An 18,157-nucleotide genomic window follows, 5' to 3' on the forward strand; every position below is an offset into this window, starting at 1 on the left:
TTTCATAAAATGACAGAAATATACTTTTAATATGTAAACAATCGATAACAATACCTCATGGAATCCAAAGATAATAAAAGAGGAAGATGGGAGATTGGCTTGCGTCATACCAAATGTTGCATTTACCAGATTAGTTTAATACATGTTTGTAATCTTTTAGTTGTTTTTCGTTTTTATTTTTTAAATGAAAAATGTAATTTTCTTAATGAAACAATGTTAAATTTTAGGCAACAACAAAAAAAATACATTTTCCCCTTTTTGGAAATTTATTTCGTGCTCTTAATTTCTTTTTATTTGCATTTTAGTGCTATGTCAATACTTGTCGCATACGCGTTTGGTTCGAGTATTAAACTAATGTGGTAAATGGTTTGATGTGCTCAGTAGCCAATCTCCCATCTTCTTCTTTTATTATCTTTGATGGAATCTGCGGTAGCAAAAATACCAATGCATTTCTTACGTGTAGTGGCAATTTCGCTAGAGATACATACGGGGCTTATGTTGTTTTGTTATAAATGACACTACCTGTGTTATTTTATAAAGAGAATATAAAATGCTGTCATTATCAACAAAATTAATGTCATAATAATGATAAATATGCATAACTTAGGGACTTAGTCTTTGTGCTGAAAAAAACAATGTATTATTTATATATATTTTTTTAATAACGATCGAAAATATTCGGATTGTTTTTTAATGACTGAAAAAATACCAAATAATGTAATATGGCAACACTTGCGCCTGGGCAAAGAAAAGGAACGGATTAGCAATATTCAGTTTCTCGTTTCAGTCGCAAAAGAAAATCCAATAAAAATCAAGCACAGTGAAAATAGCGGTTAAACGAGGAGTATAAAATATTGTAAGAAACTATGAAGAAACAATAGACCACTAATACCATACACAGCAAAAGAAGAAATATGCAAAACAAAGGGCGCAAAATAATTGAGAATATGCAAATAATTTTGTTCTTCTGTGAATGATATAACATAAGCCAAAAGAGGCGAAAAAATACCATAATTAAGAATATGGCTGTGAATTTTGTGCAGTGAAAATAATAGAGGCTCTACGAAATGTGAAAATGTATTTTTTTTGTTACTCTCTTTGGTTATCGTCATTCTGGTTGCTGTGGTGGCTCAAGTCTTCAAAAAAACATCAGCCACACATAAACCGGAACCTCACACTTTACTACTATCTGCTTTTTCATGCGGCAAAATTTACAAAAGTACAAATTCCATCTTTACATAAGAAAGTGGAAACGAAAACAAAAGTCTCAATAAAATTGCATTCGAATATTAGAAAAAAAGGAAATGTTGGAGCCCTTTTGCTAAAATTTTTGTGAGGGGCAAATGCTCCAAATGGAGTTGCCATATTAACTACGAATTTCTGCATGTTCTGCTCGATTAAATTTTTGGCCAATAAATTGATATTTTTCTAAAATACCTTTCGTCAATCAAAATGTATGTTTTGCATAACTCTTTGTGCCGTGTGTCATTTGTGAACGTGCCAGTAGTATTTGGCGAAACACATGCAAACATAGAAAAGTGATATCAAATGAAAATAGCATTCGAGTGGTTGTCCAATTCACTCGGATCAATTGCCAAATCGCCGTATAAATTGAGAGGCGGGACAAATGTTCGTGTTTTTAGCAGACACTTTGGATCGCTTGCTTCTTTATTATATTTTCGAAAGAAAACAAAAAAACACTGCCTGCTCCACATCCATATCATTCATTATTCATCGGCAATGCACTCCATTTCATCTCTACTGCAGTTTGTTTTGAAATGATATAAAATTGCAACCACTTATATAGGCGATTTGAATATTTATATATCTTCGAAATAGAACCAAAGTTGGTGCCGCCCACTTGTATTTGCTATTTTTGTTTATATCTGAGTGTCCGTTCCATCCAAATTGCTTTGTTGCTTCCAACACTTTGTGACAAACAATGAAAGAAATTTGCAAATTACCTTGTGTGGCTATAATTTGTATTCGAGGACTATGACAATAGAAGGCAAAATAGATGAAGAGAAGTGGAAGAAGAATTAGAAGATTTGCAGAAGAGAAAGATGCGCAACGAAACAAGAGCACAGACAGAAAAGTCCCAAAAATAAAAATAGCAAATCAATTTTTTTTCATTCTCTTCCCATATGGCATTGCAAAGCAACCAGGTAGTAGCATGTCTACAATAACAACCTTCCTAAGCGTCATATAAGCAAAGCCAAATCAAATTCAACATTACCACAAAATGTGTTTAAATGTTTGAAGTTTCAAGCAAATTATATGTTTTTGTATTGTACTTGTATTGGAATTCAATATGAATCGGGAAAATTTTAATATTTCGAAAAACAATTGAAAAATTAGTATCACCTGTTCTAACTGCATTACCTGATTTATCATGCTTCTCTATGCCTCTTCATACATTCTCCGTTTGTGTTTGTCTTTTGCAGCCATTCCAGTTCATTCATCAATAATGCGAGAATGGGACAAAGATAGTACATTTGTAGCTTTGCCATATGGAAAAATGATGTACGACTAAGGGCTTTAATAGTCGTGTTCCTACTTTACCTGTAAAGCGTTCCTTAACATCCAACACTTGTAAAACGAGTAGTTTAGTTTCTATACCAACATAAAGGCATCTAAAAAATTAGAAATCATGAACAATGTACTAGGCCTGTCATTCCGGATCGATTTTTATAAATCCCGGGATTCGGGATTTCAAAATATGGAATCCTAGGATTTTTTCGGGATTTTCGGAATATTTTAAGTAATAACAAATTACAGCGCAAAGAAATTGGTATAATTAAACCAATTTATATTGATACAATTTTATTACCAAAAGAACAAAAGAGTATATTAAAAATTAATTTCAAATTGCTATAATGCTTAACGAACACCTAGTCCAACTCAACAAGAAAAGAAAAACAAAAAAATTTTACAAAAATGGTAACTGTCAAACTAAAACATCTCAACCCGGTGTGAACGGTGAAATGTTTTGGAAAAACGAATGAGGAATACGAGTCAGTGGGAACATAGCATTACCTCCGGCAATTCTTAGCGTTCGGCCACACTATAAGATTCTTTACAAATTCCGTCCACTTACATTCTTTACATTCCGTCCGGGAAAACTTATATTTGGACGGCGCATAAGTCGATAATTCAATTTTGGCTAAAGGTGGGTACCAAGTTCGAGTTTAAATAGCCGCTAGAATCGCAATTTTTTCACGATTACTTCTCTAATGCGCTTTACAGACTATCAGTTATTGCGGACGGAATGTCGGTGTTTGTATAGAATCTTACAGTGTGTCGGATCGATACGACTTGCCGGCGATGACTAAATAATTGGTTAATGTGTTATCGATCCCATAAACATGCAGCAGTATCGATTATGCCTTCGGACTTAACTTATAAAGTGCACAATATATGGAATATGTTCGACACGAGCACCGTCGTCCGGAATAACTGATAGTCTGTAAAGCTCATTACAGACTATAAGTTTTTCCGGACGGAATGTCGCTGTTTGTAAAGAATATTGCAGTGTGTCCAATTGATAAGTTTTTCCGGACGGAATGTCTGTGTTTGTAAAGAATCTTACAGTGTATCCAATCGATACGAATTGTCGGCGATGACTACATAATTAGTAATTGTGTTATCCCATAAATATGCAGCAGTATCGATTATGCCTTCAGACTTAACTTATAATGTGGCCAATATATGGAATATGTTCGACACGAGCACTGCCGTCCAGATAAAATTATAGTCTGCACGGCGCATTAGTTTATCCGGACGACAGTGCTTGTATCAAATATCAAACGAAATATTACTTTGATAAATAGAAGTGATAGGTTATTCCGAATATAAAAACAAACGTACATCCATAGAAGTCATTGTCAGGAACGTCAGCGTTTAAAGAAGTTTGTCTCATCAATGTCGTAAACGGGCCTATTATTGAATCCTAATGTGTTTATAAAACTTGATTCCCATTCTGTATGTGATATTTTCAACATGTGGCAACACCAATTTTCTTTTACCCATGTTAAAGAAAGACCCAAATAGTTTACTTTCACAATAGACAGAGATAAATGTAGTAACAAACGAAAATGGCGATAACCGACGACGAAGAATAACGAATATAGACGAAGCAGAAACGAAAAAATCATTTTCTGAATTTCTTCGAGTTCGTATTTGGAAAATCTCTGAAAAAAGGAATTAAACTAGAGTTCTAAATTGATTCTTGTGGAATTCTTTTTTCATGCATGTTAATGCTGAGGAAGTCAAGTCCTTCGTAAACACCATTTCAATTAACACCGCCAAAATGTCATGCCAAATGACAACTTGCTTCAATAATCTCGCGGTACACACACAATAATGTCATTTACTCAATTACTCTTTGCCAGTGAAATTGTTAAAATTTGCAAAAATTAATTTAATTTATATGCAGCAGTAACAAAACGGCGCCTACATCAATTGTCAAAAGCAAAGAAATAGCCTGCCAGGCCAACCAACAAAAGTGAAAAGGGGCGACCATGATAATGGTCCAGCATAATTGTGACGAAAAATAAAAAAGGCACCTAAAATTGTGGAAGAAAAAAAAGGAAAATAAAAAAAAAACTACAAAGACCTTGGAAGAATAGAAATTTTGAAAGTGAATATAAAAAGGAAAATCAACAAAAGGAAAAAATCATTAATTGTGAAGTGTAAAAAGCGCTATTATTGGCCTTTCTGGCTTATTGTATTGTCGTAAATAAAAATAAAAAAAAAAAAAAAAAAAAAAAAAACAAAAACACAAAAATTGACCACAAAATAATTGTGCAAATTTTTTTCCAGCGAAGAACAAAAGTGAAATAACAAAAAGGTGTGTGAGTGCGTATGTGTGGAAGATACAAAACATAAAAAATAGCCCAAGAAGGCAAAATAATAATTAAAACAAAATCTCTAATCAAAACAAACAGAGTTAAAGAATTGAATTCTATTGCAAAGAAAAATGAATTAATTGATGTTAAGATTTGAAGAAATAGATGTGAAAACAAATAAAACGTAGTGTTTAATAAAAAAAATAGTTCAACAATCTATTTCTTAATATCTCTTGGGAAAAAGAGGCGAAATATAACAGTAATACCAATCGTATAAAGCACATATGCCATTTTAATAGATATCATATTCTGTGACGTCAAATTGACCGCCAACACCAGCGTTCGTATGTGAAAATCAAGCTAAATTATAACAATCCATCCCATCAACCATACCGACCCCAACGGCAAAAAAAAACAAAAACGCTTTAACGCCAATCACACACATTGTGCGTATCAATCACCTCTGAGAGAGAGGAGATATCCACCTCATCAAAAACTTCAATTAGATTATTTATAAACCATAACGTAGTGTTGGTGGGTAGCGGGTGATAGATACCCTTCAGCATACATCAATTTAATTGTGTATTTTTCTGTGTACTATAATTCTCTCCGCCACCAACAAAAATAACTGTGGAACAAATACCACCACAGCAACAGGAGTGACACAACGACATACACTAACGGGGGCTAGTGACAATACATTCCCCTCTCAATACAAAAGTGTATAATAAATAAAATTATTTAATATTTATTGGTGTTTCACACAGTTTTGCGCTTGAACAATTTTGCAAAATTATGCTAAACTCATCAGAAAATGAACTGGCAGAAGCAGTAAAAAGAATTCCACCAAAAACAATTTCCCATTTGCGGCAATTGTTTGTGATCGAATCGAGTGCATTCAACTGAGCACTGTTGTTCCATATTACCACACTAAGTGTAGAGGAAGTGGTCAAAGAGCAATTTCAGCCATTTCTGAAATTAATTGGAATTGCTAAGTACATGAAGAAGGTAAGTCGATGGGACAAATGAGTTCAGACATATGCCCCTCCTAAAATAAAGTCAAATATAATTGGTGACGATTACAAAAAGACGTAGGAAAATAGTAGAAGGGCATGATCAATGGTGGGAAAAATGCCTTGGTGGTTCTGTGTATTATTCGTCTTGTAAACAGTTTGGTAATGATAACTGACTCTCTTAAGACTGTGCCCTTCTTCGTTGATTTTCAATAGCAAAAAAAAAAAAAATGAAAAAGGTCAGCTGCAAAGCATGACAATTCTGAGGCAGTTCAAAGGTTCTCAATATGTGACTTCTATTCCTATTCCGACTGTGAATGCAAGATGAAGCTTTAAAGTCCACATAGTTAAAAATTGCCACCGCCCTGTAGGAGATTTCAAAGCAGGAATGGAAAGCCTTTAGTTGAGTTTAAACTCCTGACCCCAATATTTAACGTGTGTAGCTCGTTATAAAATCAAAGTGCTCGTGCCTGTATGACAAATTTGAAACAAAATTTACAACATAAAAAATATTAATGAATTTGCACAAAAAAGCAGGATTAGCATGCCCGCCTTGCATACAAAGAGTCATGGGTTCAATACCAGTTTCGACCGAAAACCAATAAAGGCCGTTCTCACTGGGCTTATAAGAAGTTCCCTTGTCCTTACCAATATATAGAATCGGGATTGAATAGTGTGGCTGTCACTGTACCTAATATAATCTTCAATAATATAGAGCGTACTATATCCGTAAAATGTAACACCTGATCCATAACAATCAGTTGTGTCGAAAAATTGCCAATTTTATTCGGTGGGACAACCACATGCTTGACAGATAACCCCAAAAGTTCAATATGGAGAAGTGTTGGCTGACCAAATCAAACTTGGTGTGGATGTAGAATCCTAGATTAACACAAAAACGCCAAATCTGTAGTATTGATATTCCATTTTGTGTTATGAAGAACATTACTGGAGATAACCCTCCAAATTACTTCCAAATATAAATATGTGAGACAACCAAACAATTGCGAAATGGTGGTAAAAACCTAGATCAGTTAAAAACACAAAATTCGTTAGTTATACACATACTAGACAGTCGAGATATTGCTAATTTTCTCACCCATCCTAGAGAGAAGCCCTATGAACTTTTTGGATCTTCACATTTGGTGAAATACAATTATTAAAATAATTTATTGCACAATATAATCCGAAAGTTTTTCGGATTAATTTGGTCGAAATTAACCAAATTAAGAGGTTGTCCCAGACTGGTTAATGAGAATCTTTCTATGGGGTGGGTGTGTCCTTTGGAATGTGACCAGGTCGTGCCATAATGTCTAATTTTACCCAGTCAATGACAAAACCATGCTAAAGTGATAGGCCCATTCCGTACATTTTGACCAGAAATGGGACTAGTCTATAGACACTAGCAAAAAATTTGGAAGTTGTTCTAAAGGCACAACTTTAAAAGCACTTCCAAAAATGTCCTAACAGTGATGTTCTTTATTTTCACTAAACAGAAAGTTTTTTCAATACAATTTTTTATAACTCGTTTTTCATGTTTTCAATGCAAAGGCTATTGAAATGGTGGAAATCCATACTCTGAGAAGCCCATGCTAAATTCATCGCTTCTGCGCCAATTTTGCACCACTTACGGATCTAAAAAGAACATTCTTCCTTTCCACATGTGGAACATTTTCTCCATAGCGTATGCATAGTGCAACAATATCCGGAGAATTGAGGGAAACCACTCTACGGGAAATGGATCAACCCCAGGACCGGTACAGGGTTAGTCCCTGGTGTGTATGAACCAGTAACAGTTCTGGTCCAACCGTATGGAATGGACGGGTCACTATAACATGGGTTTGTCAATGGCTGGGAAAATTTACACTTTAGGACTTCATTCCAAAGGACGTCCTGGAACAACTTAGTAGGACTACCCCATAGACAACTGCTCATGAAACAGTCTGGGACAAACTTTTAGGACCCTATTTCCATCCGTATCGCACCAGAAAGGAATATGTTGAATAATAAATAATTCTGATAGTTGTAGTAAAAGTGTGGATTAAAAAAAATTAATTTCAAGTGAGTATAAAAATCAATAAATTATATGACCATTAAAAATGTTGATAGACTGGAACACACTACTAGTACCAGTCCTGAAATGGGTATATTAGTGGCAATTTGCACTAATTTCCCGTAGGGAAGTTATAAGGAAAATATTTTTTTATTTTTCAATATCTGTCGCACCCCTGGCCTCGAACTGCCGATTTCCATTTTATAGTGGATCTGGTTTATTATCGTCGGCTATAAACGGATGAGCTTCTCCAGAACATTTAGCTGAGATGAGGCATTTCCGTTGTTTCTTATATTTCGCCTGGAACTTGGAATAGTTCAGCAAAGGATGAAAAAAATTGAAATGTCAAAAAATAAATTTAGTGATTACAATCTCTTTGTTTGTAGCGTCCTTAAAATGGGACATAGAAGAACATGAAAAAAAGTCCATAGGTCGAAAAGTCGACTACAAACTTTAAAAAATGCGAAAGGCAAAATTAAGTTTTACGAAATTTCAAAAATCGAAACCTTCACTTTTTCAAATTTGAAAGAAGTCTAAACTCGGCTTTTTCGATTTTTTAAATAATCGACAATTCCAGAGACTTTTCCCTGCTTTGAAAAGTCAACTTTTCAAATTTTTAGAAAGTGGAAAAGTTGATTTTTTGATTTTAATTACAATCCCTAGTTTATAGCGTCTTTTAAAATGGAGCAAAGGAAAGTTGGCAGCAGCAGCAAATGCTTCTGGAATTTATCGCAAAATTTATTGACATCCCAATCAACCTTACCGTTGAGAATTTCTAAAAAGTGGCAATAAAAATGTCACTCGCAGTAGGTTAGGTGACAACCCGATGTATCAGACTCACTTAGACTATTCAGTCCATTGTGATACCACATTGGTTAACTTCTCTCTTATCACTGAGTGCTGCCCAATTCCATGTTAAGCTCAATAAAAAGGGACCTCCTTTTTATAGCCGAGTCCGAACGGCGTTCTACATTGCAGTGAAACCACTTAGAGAAGCTTTGAAACCCTCAGAAATGTCACCAGCATTACTGAGGTGGGATAATCCACCGCTGAAAAAACTTTTTGGTGTTCGGTCGAAGCAGGAATCGAACCCACGACCTTGTGTATGCAAGGCGGGCATGCAAACCATTGCACCACGGTGACTCCGACTCGCAGTAAATGGTGGCACACTAATTTACAAAAATGATGATTTTTTCATTACGAAAAAGCAGCTTTTTATATAGCATAGTTAATAATTTGTATTCATTTAGATCTGAACTAACTTAATAATAATTTTATCTCCATTTAGTGGAAAATAATTCTTTGAAATTTAATATTTAGAAGATTAACACGGTTTATCCAAACGGAACATTTTTATTGCATACTTTTAGGTGGTACAATTATGTCCTGATAATATTAAGGTAAAAAAGAAAAATTGCTTATTGATTATTTGTCAAAATTCTAATCTTAACGGTATTCGGGTATCGAAATATGCGAGAAATAGTACAGTATTAATTTACACTGTAATAAAAAAGCTATACAAAAAAGAAAAATATATCGCATGTAGTGACACAACAAAAAGGTGACATAAAGGTATCAAGTTTTGTATTTTCTTCGCGTTGATTTTTTTGTAACTAACAACATTTATCGTAGTATGTAAAAAAGTTAATAAATAAATAAAATAGAAATAACCCTAATCTAGGTTGGTTTTTGCATCCATTACCATTCCATGGTTACATAGACTACTGGTCGATATACCATGCAAATATTTTGGTGAAAGATAGTACATAAATACAAACTGTTGAATAAATTCGGTTAGTGGCTTCGTATCTTCCAAGTTTAGTATTCACATTTCTAAAATAAAAAATACTCAAAGTCTTGAAAAAGTTTTCTCTACACAAAATCAAAATGTTTATTCTGATGCCCAAATCGGCCGTAGACGGCAACAAATCATTTTAAAGCTACTTTTACCATATGTGAACATAAAGTTGGCACTTATCGTCAAAACAAGCCGAGTGCAATAACATTTAAAGCATTTGCTTTGCTCATTTACAATTTTCACTATGAAGACATTGCCAAAGTTACTGAGTTGTTGGAAGACAACACATCAAACATGGGTAGTTAGTTGCATGCAATTGGAAATGAATGAATGACTGACTTTAATATTTGTTTTTGTATTTTGGTCTTTTGTTATTTGACTGGTTGGCCGGCTGTAGGCACAACTATCCATTAGTATTTTTACTTTTCTGTAGTTTCTCTTCATTGTTTTATTTGTTTTTTGTTTTATTTATTTCTTTGTTATTATTTCCATTCCTATGCGGCAGCATTTGTTTTCTTGGAGTTTACACTCGCATCGCATTTCTTTTTATAAATTTTACGTTTTGTTCTATTTTTTTTTGGGTTTGTTTTTTTGCCTCTATCATCACGAATATTATAGTGGGTGTAGGGTTTAGTTTATTTCTCTCATTAGAAGATATGTATACAACAAGGTAATGAGATGTTTATGTCAATGGATGCAATTTTTACTGTCTGTGCTTTGCTTATATGCCAGGGTTGGCAATTATTAACTTGAAATTATACATTCCAAGATTTTTTATACATAGAAATTTTCTCTTTTTTTTAATTCTTAGATTTTTCGATATTTTTACAAGGTTTTAATTTTTGTAATTTTTAATCAAACAATTTTTGATCAAATTTTTGTGGTTAGTATGAAAAAAATATATTTTCTTCGAATGAAGCCATTAGCGATAATTTTTTGGGTGTAAAATACATATCCCTAGGATTTAAAATATGTTAAATTTTATATGTTTTAAAGATTTTAGCCTTTACCAACTTCTTTGAAAACACGTACGCAAATATTAAAATGTTTTTGAAAAATTTTATTCTATAGAAAATTTTTGAAAAATTTTATTCTATAGAAAATTTTTGAAAAATTTTATTTCAATAGAAAAGTTTTGAAAAATTTTATTTCTATAGAAAATTTTTACAAAAATTTATTGCTATAGAAAATTTTTACAAAATTTTATTTCTAAAGAAAATTTTCTCAAAATGTTATTTCTATAGAAAATGTTCTTAAAATTTCTATAGAAAACTGAAGTACATCTTAGTTGTTTTAATGTCTAATGTTTTTTAAAATCTACCAAAACATCAAGAATTCTACCAATCTATCCCAAAGTAAAACAAGTATATACGGCAGTAAGTTCGGCCAGGCCGAATCTTATGTATGTTACCCTCCACCATGGATTGCGTAGAAACTTCTACGAAAGACTGTCATCCACAATCGAATTACTTGGGTTGTGGTATCTTAAAACTTTTTAACATCGTTTTCTAAATTGTGACTTAGTCTATACGTGGTAAAGAGCCAGAATTGAAATACGGGGGTCGCTTATATGGGGGCTATATACAATTATGAACTTGATATGGACCAATTTTTGTGTGATTGGGGATCGATTTATCTGACGGCTATATATAACTATAGACCGATATGGACCTAGTTGGGCATGGGTTTTAACAGCCATATAATAGCACAATGTACCAAATCTCAACTGACTCTGATGAATTTTGCTCCTCCAAGAGGCTCCAAAACCAAATCTCGGGATCGGTTTATATGGGGGCTATATATGATTATGGACTGATATGGACCACTTTTGGCATGGCTGTTAAATATCATATACTACCACCACGTACCAAATTTCAACCAGATCGGATGAATTTTGCTTCTCCAAAAGGCACCGGAGGTAAACCCTGGGGATCGGTTTATATGGGGGCTATATATAATTATGGACTGATATGAACCAATTCCTGTATGGTTGTTGGATATCATATACTAACATCACGTACCAAATTTCAACCGATTCGGATGAATTTTGCTCTTCCAAGGGGCTCCGGAGGTCAAATCTGGGGATCGGTTTATATGGGGGCTATATATAATTATAAACCGATTTCGACCAATTTTTGCATGGGTTTTTGAGGCCCTGTATTAACACCACGTACCAAATTTCAACTGAATCAGATGAACTTTGGTCTTCCAAGATGCTCCGGAGTTCAAATCTAGTGATCGGTTTATGTGGGGGCTATATATAATTATGGAGCGATGTGGACCATTTTTTGCATGCTCATTAGAGACCATATACTAACACCATGTACCAAATTTCAGCCGGATCGGATCAAATTTGCTTCTCTTAGAGGCTCCACAAGCCAAATCGGGGGACTTGTGCCAAGTTTCAAGTCAATAGCTTGTTTCGTTCGGACGGACGGATGGACGGAGGGACATGCTCAGATCCACTCAGAATTTCACCACGACCCAGAATATATATACTTTATGGGGTCTTAGAGCAATATTTCGATGTGTTACAAACGGAATGACAAAGTTAATATGGGGGTAGGTATAAAAATGTAGTACTTTTGCTCGAATTCTGCCAATTCTACCTTGCATCAGATTTTGTTGAGTACTACACGTAGGAAATGCATTTGTTGTTTATTACGCACAATCTATATTTTTTGCTCATATATAGCCCATGATTACAATTTAGCTGAAGGTAAAGCTGCAGAGTATCAATTCTGAAATACTTATTTGGTAGTGAGAGTTTTTATTGGGATGCAGAGAGCCCCCGTTGTATGACTGGAAAATGGGCGAGAGCGAATTGTCACGGAATAAATGTTTTTCAGATCAAGAGAGTTATAGTGAAACCTCTCAAATTTGGAAACTATAAAACACGGACACCTACCTAAGAATCTGGTAGTCAAAATTTAATGAGCGATTCTTCCTCCAAAAAAAAAAAAAACAAAAAAAAAACCCGAAGCGATTCCCTTCAGTCTATATGATTTTTGCAAAAGCACATTCGCATACACTGATTTGTAAAGGTAATGGTTAGACAGACTGAAATGTCGTGGTATGGTAACTCTAGGCCCTTCTTAATGCATGCTTTCTTCTTTTTTAATTCAACCCCTTCCCCAAACACCATCCATAAACTGTTGCTTTTGTTAAATCTCTGCACGAACCACCAACACTTGTTTTTGTATGTATTCCATTTTCACCCCTTATCCTATCTTTCCTTTCCTTTTTATTGGCGCTTGATTGTTTTCATTTCATTCTTCTCGATGAAGAAAATAAAAGCAAAAAAAACACAAAAGACAGAATGACCAAAGAAGGTAGACTATGATGTTGTTGTGATGAATTTGAGTATTAATGTGGGTCGAGAACAAGGGGCTAATTTAAACATTAATCTTCTAGTCAATGTAATCCATTACCGCCCTGTGCCCCCATATGAGGACACCTGTTTAAAGTCATACAACTATGAACTACCCGTAATTTTTATAATTTTGCATACATGTATGACAGCTTTATACTACACGTATGACAGCTTTATACCGCAATTGATAAACAAGTGTCATATTCAGTCCGTTATATTATTGTTATTATACGAATAACTTTCGTAAAATACTTTCAATAGTTTTATGTGTACCAAGTGATTAAAAAGTTTAAAATTGTACCACCAGGTTATGGAGATTTTTGGATAATTTCATACTTAATCTGCCCAATGTCCTCAGATGGGGATACCCTTTTTTCTAAAAAGTTTCAGTTGTTTTTTATTTACACATTTTTATTTAGTCGTTACTGTGTTAATTAAAAATCATAAAATTAGTCTTTGTCCGGCAGTTTAAATTATATTCACTAATACTTCTTCCAGCTTGCATGCTACTTCCATTAACAATAACTACCATTAATTTTGTCAGCATTGGGGATTTCCCTCCCAAATTGGGGATATTTTTCGTGATTGGGGACTTGGGGATCTGGTGAGGAATTCTAAAAATTTGGGCAATTTTTTGGGGATTTTTTCGAAATCCATTCAATGTAATAAATCAGTTTATCAATAAAGGTTTATATGATTTGTCTTTTATTTCTACATTATTAACCCTCTACCGTGGTGCAATGGTTAGCATGCCCGCCTTGCATACAAAAGGTCGTGGGTTCGATTCCTGCTTCGACCGAACACCAAAAAGTTTTTCAGCGGTGGATTATCCCTTCTCAGTAATGCTGGTGACATTTCTGAGGGTTTCAAAGCTTATCTAAGTGGTTTCACTGCAATGTGGAACGCCGTTCGGACTCGGCTATAAAAGGAGGTCCCTTGTCATTGAGCTTAACATGGAATCGGGCAGCATTCAGTCATAAGAGAGAAGTTCATCAATGTGGTATCACAATGGACTGAATAGTCTAAGTGAGCCTGATACATCGGGCTGCCACCTAACCTAACCTAACCCTCTAATGCCCCAATTTTTTGGCCAGCTGATTAAATATTTAGTGCTAACGACACAAAAGCAACAAAACTAATCAAGAAAATTTTATACGGTAAGATTCAGTATATGCTGCAAAGCCTCTCGAACAGTTTCAACTAAGTTTTCTTTTTATTTTACTCATTTTTGTTGTCTTAAGGTGTGTTTTACTAAAAGCTTCCTTATTTAATAAAGCCCGCCTAAAGGCGGGATTGGGCATTAGATGGTTAAAACAGAAGCATAACGAATCGTCAAAGTTGGAAAAAGAAAACTTTGCTCATCTTCATTTCACGGTATATACAAAACGATGGAGCATCTGGACTAGAAACGGACTCTGGACTTTATTTTGGAGGCCAAATCGCTAATTTATAATTTTACTCAGCTTTTCTAGGACATTTTTCTAAAATTGAAAGTATTCATTGAAAAATCAGTGAGTACTTAGAAGTGATGTTTTTTTGGTAAAAACACGGTGATCGAAAAAATTGGGAGATTTTCGTTTCTCGAGCAAATGGAAGATGGTCAAGGGCAGTGTTGCCAGTATTTTTCTGGCTCTTGTCCCCAAATTATGATGTTTTCGTCCCCAAAAATCCCGAATTTAAACTTAAATTCCTCACAAAAACCCCCAATTCACTTTTGATAAGTTTTCTTCAAAAAAAAAAAAAAATAAAAACAAAAGGCTGTAGAAAACTAGTAAAAATTTAAAAATTAAAATTTTGTCAAATCCAACACCAAGAGACGAGTGATCGTCTTTCAAATGCTGGAGATATGAAAATGGGAGTTCGGACGCCTTGTATTTATGAAAGATAATTTACTTCTAAATATTCAAGTAGTAAAAATGGGGTGTTTGGTAGAATTTTGGATGTTTTGGAAGATTCAGTCTTCTGACAAAATTTTCTATATAGAAATAAAATCTTGATAAAATGTTCTATATAGAAATAAAATTTTGAGAAAATTTTCTATATAGAAAAAAAAAATTGAGAAAAATTTTCTATAGAAATACATTTTTGAAAAAAATTTCTATAGCAATAAACTTTTGAAAAAATTTTCTATAGAAATAAAATTTTGACAAAATTTTCTATAGAAATAAAATTTTGACAAAATTTTCTATAGAAATAAAATTTTGACAAAATTTTCTATAGAAATAAAATTTTGACAAAATTTTCTGTAGAAATAAAATTTTGACAAAATTTTCTATAGAAATAAAATTTTGACAAAATTTTCTATAGAAATAAAATTTTGACAAAATTTTCTATAGAAATAAAATTTTGACAAAATTTCCTATGGGAATAAAATTTTGACAAAAGTTACTATAGAAATAAAATTTTGTTTTGTTTTTTATTGTTGGTTTGGTTTTCAGTCATATTGTATTATTTAACAACAAATATGAAATAAAATTTTGACGAAATTTTCTATAGAAATAAAATGTTGACAAAATTTTCTATAGAAATAAGATTTTGGCAAAATTGTCTATAGAAATTGAATTTTGACAAAATTTCCTAAAGAAATAAAATTTTGTTAAAAAAAAATTAAACCTATTTCTCGAAAAAAATCCCCACAAAAATCCCCAAATTTATGGAAATTCCCCACCAAATCTCCAAGTCCCCAACTCAGAAATTTGGTCCCAATTCACGAAAAATTATCACCAATTTGGGGGAAAATCACCAATACTGGCAACACTGGCCAAGGGTCTTCTTTTTTTTGTGTTTCGAAATCTTGATCTTATTGCAGCTTGCAAGCTGGTATGCCACAAATTTTATACTTTTTTCTTTATTTGTTTCATAAAACTTTGTCAAAAATGTATTGGGGATTTTTGTGAATTTTTGGGGTTTAATTAGATTTTTAATAAGGAAGCTTTTAGTAAAACACACCTTAAGACAACAAAAATGGGCAAAATAAAAAGGAAACTTAGTTGAAACTGTGCAAGAGGCTTTGCAGCATATACTGAATCTTAACGTATAAAATTTTCTTGATTAGTTTTGTTGCTCCTGTGTCGTTAGCACTAAATATTTAATCAGCTGGCCAAAAAATTGGGGCATTAGAGGGTTAATAATGTAGAAATAAAAGACAAAGAAAAACTGATTTATTACACTGAATGGATTTCGAAAAAATCCCCAAAAAAATCCCAAAATTTATGGAAATTCCCCACCAAATCCCCAACTCAGAAACGTCGTCCCCATTCACGAAAAAATATCCACAATTTGGGAAAAAATCCCCAATACTGGCAACAATGGTCAAGGGTCCGCTTTTTTTGTGTTTCGAAATCTTGATCTTATTGCAGCTAGCAAGCTGGTATAACACAAATTTTATACTTTTTATACCCACCACCATAGAATGGTGATGGGGGTATAATAAGTTTGTCATTCCGTTTGTAACACATCGAAATATCGATTTCCGACTATATAAAGTATATATATTCTTGATCAGGGAGAAATTCTAAGACGATATAACGATGTCCGTCTGTCCGTCTGTCTGTCTGTCTGTCTGTCTGTCTGTTGTAATCACGCTACAGTCTTCAATAATAAAGCAATCGTGCTGAAATTTTGCACAACCTCGTCTTTTGTCTGCAGGCAGGTCAAGTTCGAAGATGGGTTATATCGGTCCAGGTTTTGATATAGTCCCCATATAAACCGACCTCCCGATTTGGGGTCTTGGGGTTATAAAAATCGTAGTTTTTATCCTATTTGCCTGAAATTTGAAATCTGGAGGTGTTTTATGACCATAAAGAGGTGTGCCAAAAATGGTGAGTATCGGTCCATGTTTTGGTATAGCCCCCATATAGACCGATCTCCCGATTTTACTTCTTGGGCTTATAGAAACCGCAGTTTTTATTCAATTTACCTGAAATTGGAAATCTAGAGGTATTGTAGGACCACAAATACGTGTGCCAAAAATTGTAAGTATCGGTCCATATTTTGGTATAGCCCCCATATAGACCGATATCCCGATTTTACTTCTTGGGCTTATAGAAACCGCAGTTTTTATTCAATTTACCTGAAATTGGAAATCTAGAGGTATTGTAGGACCACAAATACGTGTGCCAAAAATTGTGAGTATCGATCCATGTTTTGGTATGGTCCCCATATAAAACGACCTCCCGATTTGGGGTCTTGGGCTTATAGAAAGCGTAGTTTTTATCCAATTTGTCTGAAATTGGAAATCTAGGGGTATTTTCGGACCATACAGAGGTGTGCTGAAAATGGTGAGTATCGGTCCATATTTTGGTATAGCCCCCATATAGACCGATTTCCCGATTTTACTTCTTGAGCTTCTAGAATCCGAAGTTTTTATCCTATTTGCCTGAAATTGGGAATCTAGAGGTATTTTCGGGTCATAAAGAGGTGTGTCGGAAACGGTGAGTATCGGTCCATGTTTTAGTATAGCCCCCATAAGAACGATCTCCCGATTTAACTCCTTGGGTTTCTAGAAACCGTAATTTTTATCTGATTTGCCTGAAATTGTAAATATTCTGGTATTTTAGGCTCGGTCCATTTGGTAATGCCTCCATATAGACCGACTTCACTTGAATTGCTTGAAACTCAATGTAAAATTTCCAGATTTTACTTCTACAGATTTAAGATTTCAAATCAAGACGTTATTTTATAATTTTCTTGCACACTTACAAGAGATGTTAATGATTCCTCTAAAACTCAAACAAAAATGGTTCTTATAAATCCAGAATCTGATATAGTCCTCATAGGTGAAATCTTTAAATTTATCTTCGGGAAGTGTCCTCAAGTCCTCAAGCCCTGCTAAAATTTCAAAGGAAACCCTAATATTTGGTTCATGGTGGTGGGTATTTAAGGTTCGGCCCGGCCGAACTTAGTGCTGTATATACTTGTTTCTTTATTTGTTTCATAAAACTTTGTCAAAAATGTATTGGGGATTTTTGTGAAGAATTTTGGGGTTTAATTAGATTTTTCGGAAAAAATGGTTCCTATTAGTTTAAATAAAATAGAAATTAAAAAAAAAAAACTATTTCATTCATTGTACTA

At 33.8% G+C, this 18,157-nt stretch overlaps 1 protein-coding gene across 5 annotated transcripts in view; it reads left to right on the forward strand.

The window, feature by feature from the left end:
* The first annotated feature begins 770 nt into the window (after positions 1-770).
* psq (BTB-domain-containing protein pipsqueak) overlaps positions 771-18,157 on the forward strand; it is a 326,851-nt gene continuing 309,464 nt past the window's right edge. For 2 of the 5 annotated variants that reach the window (XM_075308791.1, XM_075308795.1), the window contains exon 1: positions 4,106-5,855. The gene's annotated coding sequence lies outside the window, so the exon portion shown is untranslated. Of the gene's footprint in view, positions 857-4,104; positions 5,856-18,157 lie in introns of those variants that run through there. The other 3 variants (XM_075308792.1, XM_075308793.1, XM_075308794.1) reach the window with 3 other exon arrangements.

Source organism: Haematobia irritans, chromosome 5 (genome assembly GCF_050003625.1).
Source record: "Haematobia irritans isolate KBUSLIRL chromosome 5, ASM5000362v1, whole genome shotgun sequence".
NCBI lineage: Eukaryota > Metazoa > Arthropoda > Insecta > Diptera > Muscidae > Haematobia > Haematobia irritans.